The sequence below is a fragment of the Narcine bancroftii genome, chromosome 3 (genome assembly GCF_036971445.1).
Source record: "Narcine bancroftii isolate sNarBan1 chromosome 3, sNarBan1.hap1, whole genome shotgun sequence".
Lineage (NCBI taxonomy): Eukaryota > Metazoa > Chordata > Chondrichthyes > Torpediniformes > Narcinidae > Narcine > Narcine bancroftii.
In genome coordinates this window covers 237404235-237416524 of record NC_091471.1, presented here as the reverse complement: position 1 = coordinate 237416524, position 12290 = coordinate 237404235, and the positions used below count along the sequence as shown (strand labels likewise).

General features: G+C 44.8%; 1 long non-coding RNA gene across 1 annotated transcript in view; it reads right to left on the bottom strand.

The window, feature by feature from the left end:
* The window catches only part of LOC138758368 (uncharacterized), a 29516-nt gene extending 18106 nt beyond the window's left edge, over nucleotides 1-11410 (bottom strand). The window contains exons 1-3 of the long non-coding RNA XR_011354256.1: nucleotides 11298-11410; nucleotides 6647-6717; nucleotides 795-926 (exon numbers count right to left, since the gene is read on the bottom strand). This is a non-coding gene — a long non-coding RNA (uncharacterized lncRNA). The remainder of the gene's footprint in view (nucleotides 1-794; nucleotides 927-6646; nucleotides 6718-11297) is intronic.
* Between the last annotated feature and the right edge of the window lie 880 nt (nucleotides 11411-12290).

The following is a 12290-nucleotide window of genomic DNA, read 5'->3' as shown; positions in this document are numbered from 1 at the left end:
ATTAGTAAGGGAGATTCGAATGTTAAGGGTAGAAGACAGGAGTTCTCTCCTCAGGACTTCGTGGAGGTTCTCTATGACATCGGAAACCCTGGTAAATTTCCACAGAGAAAGTGTGCTGACCAGCTGCCTCACGGTTTGGTATGGGGATGCCAATACCCCAGAGCACAAAGCCCTGCACTAGGTGGACACAGCCCAGGACGTCACAGGAAAAACCCTCCCCTCCATCAAGAACATCTACAGGGAACACTGCCGTTGGAGAGCTGCAGCAATGGTCAAGGATCCACACCACCCAGCACAAGCTCTGTTTTTCCTGCTACCATCAGAAAAGAGCTATCAGTGCCACAAGACTCACATCACCAGGTTCAGGAACAGCTGCTCTCCCTCCACCATCAAACTCCTCAATAACAAACTCAATCAGGGACTCATTTAAGGACTCTTACTTTTGCACTTTATTGATTTTTTTCTCTCTCTGTGTCACACAATCAGTTTGTTTACATTTCTTTATTTGTTTACATGTGTACGTTGTGTCAAGTTTTTTTTTTACACTGTCAACAAGTGGTAATTCTGCCTTAACCACAGGAAAAATAATCTCAGGGTCGCATTTGATGTCAATAATGTACTACGACAATAAATCTGAAATCTGTAAAATCTGGATAGGGTTGAGATCTTATCTCACCATTCACTACTCCCATGGCTAATCTTCTAACTCAATATCACAATGAGAGGAGAAAGTATCCAGCACTGTGTATTTATATCAGTCCAGCAGCCTCGTGCTCCCTCGACTGTGAGCTTACCTTTACCCAGGTGAGGCTTGTTCATAAGTGGTGAGGAGAAACATCTTCATTCAGGGCTTTGCAAACTCCTTCACAGCCAGAGGACGCTCAGGGATGAGATGGGGAGACCTTGGCTCTGCAAGAGTGAGGGATCTGCGGATCAGACAGGAGATTGGGTGTCAGATGTAAGGTCAGGCTGAAGGGGCCAGATGGTCATTTCCTGTTTCCATTTCCCATTTCTGCAACCAAAGCCCATGTTTCTCAGGGATGCCCTTCTGCTGTTCTGACCTGTGTCATGGATTATGCCTCATACATCCAGGAGTGGGATTGGCAGTTACATGAGAAATGGAGCGTGGAGACAGAGGGACCAGTTTCTGATTAACAAACAAAAGGTTGTTCCCTAGATATTGAACATAGAACACTACAGGACAGATCAGGCTCTACAACCCACAATGTTGTGCTTATATATATATATATATATATATATATATATATATACACACACACACACCTAAAAAACTAACCCTTCCTACCCCGTAACCTTCTATTTTTCTTCCATCCATGCGCTGGTCTGAGAGTTTCTTAAATGCCCACCAGCCTCCACCATCACCTATGCAAGGCATTCCAGGCCCCCACAACTCTCTGGGTAAAAAACTTACCCCTGATGTCTCCCTTAAACTTCCCTCCCTTCAATTTATACAGATGTCCTCAGGTGTTTGCTGATCCTGCACTGAGAAAAAAGTATTGGCCTTATCTAATCTTGTAGACGTTCATTAAGGCACCTCTCATCCTCCTTCCCAACTCTGCTAATCTTGCCTCATAAGACATATTTTCCAATCCAGGCAACATCCAGACAAATCTCCTCTGCCCCCTCTCCGTAGCTTCCACATCTTTCCTGTAATGAGGTGGCCAGAAATGAACACATTATTTTAAGTGTGGTCTCACCAGAGTTTTATAGAGCTGCAACATGACCTCTTGACTCCTGAACTCAATCCCTTGAATCCCAGTATCCCATAGGCCTTCTTAACTATCCTATCATCCTGCATGGCATCCTTGAGGTCCCCAAGGTCCCTCTGTTCTTCCACATCTGCAAACACACTTCAGCTTGTCTATATGAACAGCATCAATATACTATCCAGCATGTAGATTGTACAGGAGGTTTTGGGAGCTATAAAGGAACATAGTTACATTGCCTTGGTCATGAGTCCATTGGGGAAGGTTAGAGGACACTCACAGTGAATTCCACAAAGGATCTTTGGAATATTTTCATGATGGCAAGTGGTCAAGGACTGTGGATGTGTAACTGGGTTTACACCAGTCACTGCAAGCTAGAGAACAAATGAACACAGCCCTTTAAGATGGGTTGGGGAATAAAAGTGAGGAAATGAAGGTTCTCTGGGAGAGAGTATTTATCAGAACCCATCCGCAGAAATGCACTGAATTCAGGGCACCAATCCTGAGGGGACATTGGAGGACCCAATGCAACACTCCAGGACTTAAAGACTCGCAGAGACAACTTACTTAAAGCAGTTTGTATCCTCTAATGTTCAGGAGGTTATGTGGCGATCTGTTTTGTGTCTGAGTGGGGTGCCAGGGAGAAGCAGATTCCACCACTGGAAGAGTCAAGAAAATGGGATGTAATGTTAACACTGGAGCAGGAGAGAGAGATACCAGGGACTCCAAACACTCATGAAGGGCTGTTCCTTTCCTAAAGAAGACACCAAAACCTCTTGCAAAATCTACAAGTGTATGGTGGAGAGCATTCTGACTGGTTGCATCACTGTCTGGTATGGAGGTGCCAATGCACAGGACAGGAACAAGCTACAGAGAGTTGTTAGCTCAGCCAGTGACATCACGGGCATCCATTAAGGACATCTTTAAGAGGCAGTGTCTCAAGAAAGCAGCCTCTATCATCAAGGACCCCACCACCCAGGCCATGCCCTCTTCACTCTGCTACCATTGGGAAGGAGGTTCAGGAGCCTGAAGATGAGCACCAACAGCACAAGGACGGCTTCTTCCCCTCCACCATCAGATTCGTGAATGGACAATGAACCACAGGCACGACCTCACTGTTTCTTCATTTCTCACACCAATTTTTTAAAAATCTTTTATTTACAGAATTGCATTTTTTTGCAAATTTGCACCTTATTCAGCGCAAATCATTTCATGACACATGTTCATGGACAATAAACCTGATTCCAATTCTGAGTCTGATTCCAAATGAACTCTGCATCTGTAGATCCTCTTTCCAATGAATTTTATATTTGCCCGATTCTGCTACTCACCCACACACCAGAGGTAATTTGCAGCATGCAATGAACCTGTTGTTAGGATTTTAAATTTAAATTTAATTTTTCTCAATTATAAAATTTTAAATGTTTACATACATCATGGTAACAGGCCCTTTTGGTCTTCAAGTCCATGCTCCTCAAATATACTGATTAACCTAAAAACCAAGTATGTTTTTGAACGGTGGAAGGAATCTGGAGCCCCGAGAAGAAACCCACAGACACGGGGAGAATGTGCAAAATCCCTACAGACAGTGCGGGATCCGAACTGTGGAACAGATGCTGGCACTGTAACAGTGTTATGCTAACTGTACCCCAAATAACCTTCAACCCCCGTATGTTTTGAAGGGTGGGAGGAAACTGGAGCACCCGGGGTGGAAAGCCAGGCTGTCACGGGGAGAACGTGAAAACTCTACTCAGGCAGCGCCAAAGCTGGGTCTCCAGGGCAGCAGCACTACCTGCTTCACCAGCGTGCCTTCACATCTACTCCACTGATTTAAGTGCTAGTCCAAGTTTCGATTCATTACGGAATAGGAGAAGTGCTGGCAGATTGGTCTTTCGGTTAACAATAGTCCTGCACATCCTGATTGTTCAATGCAAAAGATCCTTGTCACTGTTTAGAAGGAGAGAGGGTGTCCTGGTTAATATCTGAAGGGTAGATATTTTCAAGGGGCATCATGTACAAAAATGGGACAGTCTGGCTGCAACCCTGCAGAGCATTGGTCAGAACATGATGCGTATATTTTTGGTCTTATTGAAAGAGGGATCGAAGACAATTCAGAGGAAATTGAGTAGGCTGTTATGTCAGTGAGGGAATGCTGCCGACTGGCACATAAATGTGCTGAGGGATGCACTGGGGCTTGGTGCAACCAATGTAAGAGAACTGTGGGGAAGGACCACAATCGAGACTCCTTCCGCTATAGATTTCCTCTGGTTAGAATAGGTGTCTGGTGATAGTGTCTCCCTTCTGTTGTTTGAGAGGCTGAGATCGTTGGGGAACAGCGGTTGAAGGACTCACACAAGACTGCGGGCTGCTGGACACTGGTTCAAGATTGGCTGAAGCAGTACCAGGTACCAGAACTGGGATGCGAGAGGGTGCTGAGATTGCTGAAGGCTTCCTGATCATGTTGGAGGTTTGGAACTGGATCTCAGTTTGCCAATGGCTGTGGGAGCACTGGAAGCAAATCCATGGACACTCATTGTCTCTGAAGGGACTTTCTTTTCCTTCCCTTTCTCTGACTGTAAAGGGCACCAGTTAATTTCTGCTGATTTATTTTTAATTTAGACATACAGCACAGTAACAGCCCCTTCCGGCCTATGAGCCCATGCCACCTAATTACCACTAATAAACCTATAACCTATAAGGGTTGGAAGAAAATGGAGCCCCCTGAGGAAACCCACACAGACACGGGAAGAACGTACAAACTCCTTACAGACAGCGCCAGATTTGAACCCCGGTCACTGGCATTGGAACACCATTGCACTGACAGCTACACTACCGTGGACTATAGTCAATGTCGTACAATATAACACATGACAATAAACGAATCTTGAATCTTGAAATGGCCTGTCAGGATTTGGATGGGGACCCTTTCCGAGGTTTGTCTCATCTGTTAGTTGACTTGATGATAGAGCAAAAACACTCTGAGTGACCCAAGGAGGTGGAGCAGCGACCACAAAAAAAGGAAATGATCAAGGGAATAGATCAGCAAGCCTTCACCGACCTCCAGGAATGTGACCGGGAGATTAGCAGTTAGCATGGAATGCTGCATCATCTAATTCTGTTGTTCAGAGGACAGAGCTTCACATTTTTGGGCAATCCTTTCACAGGAAGAACATGACCAGTCTGACCAAAACCTTCTCAGTTTAAATCTATCGCTGACTAGTGGAGTTCTGCAGGGACCTGTTCTGGGACCCCTGCTCTTTGTGATTTTTATAAATGACCTGGACAAAGAAGTAGAGGGATGGATCAGTAAGTTTACGGATGATGCAAAGGTTGGAGGAGTTGTGGATGGAGCTGAAGCTTGTCATAGGTTGCAACAGGATAGAGACACGGATGTAGAATTGAGCATAAAATTGGTGGATGGAGTTCAATTGGATAATAGTGAGGTGATGCATTTTGGAAGGTCATATGAAGGCTGAGTACAGGGTTAATGGTCTGGTACTTAACAGCGTGGAAGAACAAAGGGACCTTGTGGTCCAAATCTATAGATATCTCAAGGTTGCCGCCCAGGTTGATAGGATAGTTAAGAAGGCCTATGGGATGCTGGGCTTCATTAATCAGGTGATTGAGTTCAGGAGTCCTGAGGTAATGTTGCAACTCTATAAATCTTTGGTGAGAGAGACCTTACTTAAGCATTCTGGGTTCAGTTCTGGACACCTCATTGCAGGAAAAATGTGTAAGTAATGGAGGGCGCAGAGGAGATTTACCAGAATGTTGCCTGGTTTGGAAAATATGTCTTTTGAGGCAAGGTTAGCAGACCTGGGACTTTTTCCTTTGGAGTGTAGAAGGATGAGAGGAGACTTAATAGAGGTCTACAAGATTCTGAGAGGCATTGATAAAGTGGACAACCAGCACCTATTTCCCAGGGTGAGAGTAGCAAACAACAGGGGATATCTGTACAAAGTGAAGGGAGGGAAGATGTCAGAGATGGTTTTTTTTACACAGAGTTGTGTGTGTTCCTTGTATGGTAGTGGAGGGTGATATAAAAGGGGCATGGATGAAAGAAAAATAAAGGGTCATAAGGTTGGAAGGGCTTTTTTTGGGTAGGAATATATAGGTTAGCACAACATCAGGAGCTGAAGGGCCTGTATGTTCTATGTTCTAATGTAGTGTATATAAAAACTGAGCACACCACACCATGTGACTTTGGATACCAGGTTAGCTGAGAGCAGCTGCCTTTAATAAAGGAGGTTCCTTATACTCCGTTATTTATGTTTGCAAGTGGTGTGCAGACACTGTAACGGGGCTCGGCTCTGAATGTAAAGATGATAGAGGTCAGTGGTGACCTCACTGAAAAAAATAAAAGGCCATATGGCCCATTCTCTCCGCCACTTTGGCCTTGCCACCTTGCTCTGGTCTGATAGATGAAGTGGTTGCAATACAACTTGTACAGTAAGACTTGTAGGCCTGGAGATGGATCTTAGTGAGGTGAGGAGAGAATGGAAGGTGTTCCAGAATCAGAATTTATTGTCGTGAACAGGGCACGAAATTTTTTTTTGTGGCAACATCACAGTTCAAACATTCATATAACATCACAGCACAAATGTTGCTATAAATTACAGATTTTAATTAAATAAATTAGTCCAAAAGAAGAAGTGAGGTGATGTCTGTGGTTCATTGTCTGTTCAGAAATCCCATGGCAGAGGGGAAGAAGCTGTTCTGAACCACTGGGTGCTCATCTTCAGGCTCTTGATGGTAGCAGTGAGAAGAGGGCATGGCCTGGGTGGTGGGTGGTGGGGGGGGAGGACAGAAGCTACTTTCCCGAGATGCCATGTCTTGTTGATGTTGAGGGGAGAAGACGGATGGTGCAAAAAAGAAAATCTGTATAACATAAATTATTGGCAACAAGAGAGACACAATACCTTTCCTGACTGTTAGTGCTTGACTTCACTGGCTGGGATTGAAAGCTTTTATTCCCTTCGTCGTCTTCCTACTGGAAACAAGGATGACATCTGTTATGTGAAGTGGAGATTCAAGTATGCTCCATTTAATGACACTCAGCACATAATGAGAAAGCACTTCATATTTTTCAAATGTTTTGTCCTGTGATGTTTACTGGTACCTCCTGTTATAAGCAAGTGCCAAAACGTACAACAACATTCTTTTCAACACCCCCCCCCCACCTCCTCCCTGCCCCAAATGTTGCTTAGATCTTGCTCCAGATGATTCAATAAATGAGTTCCCTTGGTGTTCGAGTGGCATCTTCCAAATGACAACATGCGCACTGCAATCTGTCTGTTATTTTTACAGGCAAATAGACAACTCTGTTGATGTGCTCAACATATTAAATTCTGGCCCAGCTATATTTCCTTCAGCTTTACCCAACATATATCATTTTTTTCAAATGGGAGCTCTGCATTGTCTTTAAGACATGGTGGTCCTTACACCCCTTCCTGGCTCTCTCTCGCTCTTAAATGGACAACAGGCAGCACACAGATGCTCTCCGAAAGACAAAACAGAAAAGAACAACCGCTGCCTTTGTTGGAGTAACAGGGTCAGTCAACCTCATATTTATCCATTGTAGCACAGTCCTCAATGTCATGGTCCCAAGCAAGCTCATCTCCAAACTCTTGAACCAAGGTCTCAGTGCCCAGTCTTCAATTGGATACACAACCTCCTGACCGGCAGACCACCATCATCAGTGAGGAGGGGCAAAGGCATCTCACCCACAATAATCCCTGACTACACTCCTCCACAAGGCCGTGTACACAGCCCCAACTCCTCTCTGCACACATGATGATTCAGCCAAACGCTGCTCTAATTCCACAGAACCACGGAACATTACAGCAGAGAAACAGGCCCTTTGACCCTTCTAGTCTGTGCCAGACCATTATTCTGCCTAGTCCCACTGATCTGCACCCAGTCCATAGCCCTCCATACCCCTTCTATCCATGTACCTGTCAAAATTCTTCTTACATGTTTAAGCTCGCATTCGCCATTTCTGCTGGCAGCTTGTTCCACATTCCCACCACTCTCTGCATGAAGAAGTTCCCAGTCACATTCCCCCAAAACTTTTCCCCTTTCACCCTTAACCTCTAGTTTGTATCTCACCTCCCCTCAGTGGAAAATTCCACCGACAAGTTTACAGATGGCGCCACTGTTGTGGGTCAGGTCTCAAACAACAAGATGGGAGTGCGAGAAGGAGATCAAGAGTGTAGTGACGTGGTGTCAGGACAACAAACTCTCCCTCAAGATCAGCAAAACAAAGGAGCTGGTGTTTGACTTCAGGAGTGGGTTACAGCGCATGTTCCTCACTTCATGAAGAGGTGGAGATGGAGGAGAGCTTTAAATTATTAAATGCAAATGTTACCAAGAATTTGTCCTGTTCCAACCACATTGACACTACAGCAAAGTGGTGCACCAATACCTCTACATGCTCAGATTCCAAACAAATACAACACGTCCATAATGCTACAGGTGCATCAAGGCCCCGAGGCATTCGCCACTTGGTACAGCAACAGCTGGATCCAAGAAGGCAAGAAAACTGCAGGGAATTGAATGCAGCCAAGAACGGAACACAAACCAACCTCCCCTTCACCAAATCTTTCCCCACTGCCTCAGTTATAGGACCCACGCCATCCCAGTCACATTCTCTTCTCCACCCTCCTGTCAACCAGAAGATACATGAGTGGAAAACACCCGCCAGAAGATTAAAGGACAGTTCCTTCCCCTCTGACGTCAGACTCTTGAACAGTTCTCTCAGGAGTAAAATGATGTTGCCCTTGCTCTATTTCAGCAGAACTTTCTCTCTCTAACATCCTACACTTTAGTTTCATTTTCCATGTCCTGTTGTACTTCTCTGCAAAGCACGCAAAACAAAGTCTTTCACTGTGGATCAGCACACACGACAATAATCAATAATTACATTCTTAGCAAGTCGCTGGGCTGATCCTGTAGCGATCAGGCTGTCTGACCCAGAGTAACGATCCCAGTCTGTCCCAGAATAATGACCTCAGTCTGTCCCTGAGTAACAGCCCCAGTCTGACCCAGAGTATTGACCCCAGACCAACCCAGAGTAATGACCCCAGTCTGTCCCAGAGTAATGTCCACAGTCTGCTGAGAATAATGGCCTCAGTCCGACCCAGAGTAATGACGCCAATCCATCTCAGAGTAATGATCCCAGACTGTTCCAGAGTAATGACACCAACCTGACACAGAGTAAAGGCCTGACACAGAGTAAAGGCCCCAGAGTGACGTGGAGTAAGAAACCGAGTCCAACCCAGAATAATGACCACAGTCTGCCCCAGGGTAATAAGATTAGATGGCAAATCCAATTTAATTTATCCACATAAACTAGGCTCACACTTGCTGGGTGACCCCTCAGAGAGGTTGGGCAGTTTATTATTGCACCATTCCCTTCTTTTTAATTATAAATGGTTAATTAGATGAAGAAAACCCTCTTTTGAAGTGAAATAAGTTTCCTGAAGTTGTTTGTCTCCACTGATCTACCATATCTATAAACAGTTCTCCTCAGTCACAGAACACAGGATCAGGAATGGTGCGAGAATGTATGTAAATTCATTCAAGTTCTATGATGGACATTTAAACACTAAATCTCCCGTCTCCCATTAGATTGCTCAGCACTTCTTGACCTAATCCTAAAATCAAAAATACCAAGTTACCATGAGTCATGTCCAAAAAACACACATGATGTTTACATTGTTATAGTCAGAGTTCTACACTACAGAAACAGGCCTTTTGGCCCATCTTGTCCATGTCGACCAAGCTAGTCCTATTTGCCTCTGTTTAACTCATTTTCATCTCAAGTGTGGCATTTGACAAGGTCCTCCTTGGGAGAATCATTCAGAAAGTTATGAGCCGTGAGATCCAAGGAACTTTGGCTGTGTGGATTCAGAATTGACTTGCCTGTAAAAAGCAGAGAGTAGTAGTGGATGGGAAGTTTTCTGTTGCGAAGTGGGCTATTAGTGGAGTTCAGCAGGGATTTGTTCTGGGACCTCTGCTCTTTGTGATTTTTATAAATGACCTGATGGGTCAGTACGTTTGTGGATCATACAAAGGTTGGAGGAGTTGTGGATGGAGCTGAAAGTTGTTTAAGGTTACAACAGGATATAGACAGGATGCAGAGATGGGTGGAAAAAATAGTGGTTCAATCTGGATGAGGTGATGCATTTAGGAAGGGCAATCTAGAAGGCTGAGTCCAGGGTCAATGGTCGGTTACTTAACAGCGTTGATGAATAGATGTACCTTGGGGTCCAAATCCATACATATCCCAAGGTTGCCACACAGTTGATAGGATAGTTCAGAAGGCCGATGGGATGCTGGGCTTCATTAATAGGGGGACTGAGTTCAGAAGTCATGAGGTGATGTTGCAGCTCTATTAATGTCAGGTGAGACCACACTTGGAGTATTGTGTTCAGTTCTGGTCACCTCATTATAGGAAGGATGTGGAAGCTATGGAGAGGGGGCAGAGGAGATTTATCAGGATGTTGCCTGGATTGGAAAATGTCTGATGAGGCAAGGTTAACAGAGCTGGGGGTTTTCTCTTTGCAGTAAAGAAGGATGAGGGGAAACTTAGTAGAGGTCTACAAGATTCTGAGAGGCATAGATAAGGTGGACGGCCACCACCTGTTTCCCAGGGTGTGAGCACCAAACATCTGTACAAAGTGAAGGGAGGGAAGTTGAGGGGAAACATCAGGGGTAATTTTTTTTTACACAGAGTTGTGGGTGTCTGGAATGCCTTGCCAGGGGTGGTGGTGGAGGCTGGAATATTAGGAACATTTAATAGACTCTTAGACAGGCACATTGATGGAAGAAAAATAGAGGATTATGAGGTAGGGAAAGCTTTGGGTTATTTTGGTGTGTATATGGGTCAGCACAACATCAAGGGCTGAAGGGCCTGTACTATGTGGTAGTGTTCTATCTCTCATCTTCCATTAGATCACTCTGCACTCCCTGACCTAATTCCAAAATCAAAATACCAAGACATCATGAGTCATGTCCAAAAAGCACATGTGATATTTACATTGTTATAGAGTCATGTTCTACACTATAGAAACAGACCTTTTGGCCCATCTTGTCCATGTTGACCAAGCTAGTCCCATTTGACTCATTTCCATCTGAACCTTTCCTCTCCTGCCCCTGTATGTTGAACGCTACATTTATCCCTGCTTCCGCCACAGCCTCCGACTGCTCGTACCATGGACCCACCATTCTTTGTGGGAAGAAGGTACCCCTTAGTTCCCTTTCCAATCTCTCTCACCTTAAATTTTAAATTTGATTTGCCTTATGCTTATTGCTACCGTTGCTCTGATTAACCATGGCACCATTCCCTGTCAATGTTTTTGTGGACCCACCCAGGGGCCAGACGGAAGTAACTGGATAGCACGCACAATGAAGCTTTGCGCTGTATCTCTGTACGTGACAATATTCATTCAATTCTTGAGAAGGGGTGAAAGTTTTGGTGGGAATGTGGACTATTAATTGGTTCATATCAAATGGAGATAAGATTGCCTGGCAATTCTGCTTCTAAAGTGTGTATTTGTATATACTCACAAAGAATCAAGACTAATCATTCGGTCTGTATTGGGTGAAGTGAGGGGATATCTGAGAGATTGGAACAGCATTTCATCAAGGACATGGAGAATGAAGAGTCGAAGCAGCTGTCATTGAATTTATTTGACAATGTACAGGTGATGAAACAATTTGGACAGGTAAGTGCCCAAGTCCATGACATAACAATGCTTTCTCACTGCAAGGCTGGTGCAGACAAATTAGGAGTTCATAAATAAAAGCAGTGCAAAACAAAATGTTTGTTTTGGTCCAGAAAAAGACAAAGAGATTCTCAGCTTGATGCAGAGAATTGTCAGGCAAAGCATCTCCTGCAGAGAGATTAGTCAGGCTTATTTCCATGCAGGTCATTAATATGTGCCTGCAGGTCATAGATTTCTGGGCAAGACGCCCACCGTCAGCTGATGAGGACACATGCGCACGCGTATACACAAACTCACCCTCCCTTACGTACACTTGCACACACACTCACGCACGCATACATCCCCACTCATGCACACACGCATACTCTCATATGCACACACACACGCATGCCCATACACAATTTACACACACACTCAAACACATGCTCACACTTGCACGCGCACACCCCCACACACTCATGCAAACACACACCTACCTCTCTCAATAATCAACTTGGACAGATGCAACGACTCCTCTCTCCCTGGGAGTTGTGTGAACAGACCGTACTCAGTCCCAACGGACCACACAGTGGCCCCCGACCCCAGCAGTTCAGACCTAGAAACAGTTGAACTTACCCCTGTCCCATCTCTTATAGGTTAACCCCAGACATCCAATTCCAATCACTATCCCTCAAGTAAGTTACTGAGATATAATTTAAACTGTTTCCTGCCGATGCTTTACAGAAAGAGGTTCTGGAGCTCAGGTTGAGCGATGAGCCTGAACATACTGCTGTGATGGGCAGAAAAGACACAATTATACCAAAGATTCTGCACCCATTCCATTCACTGGATGGTC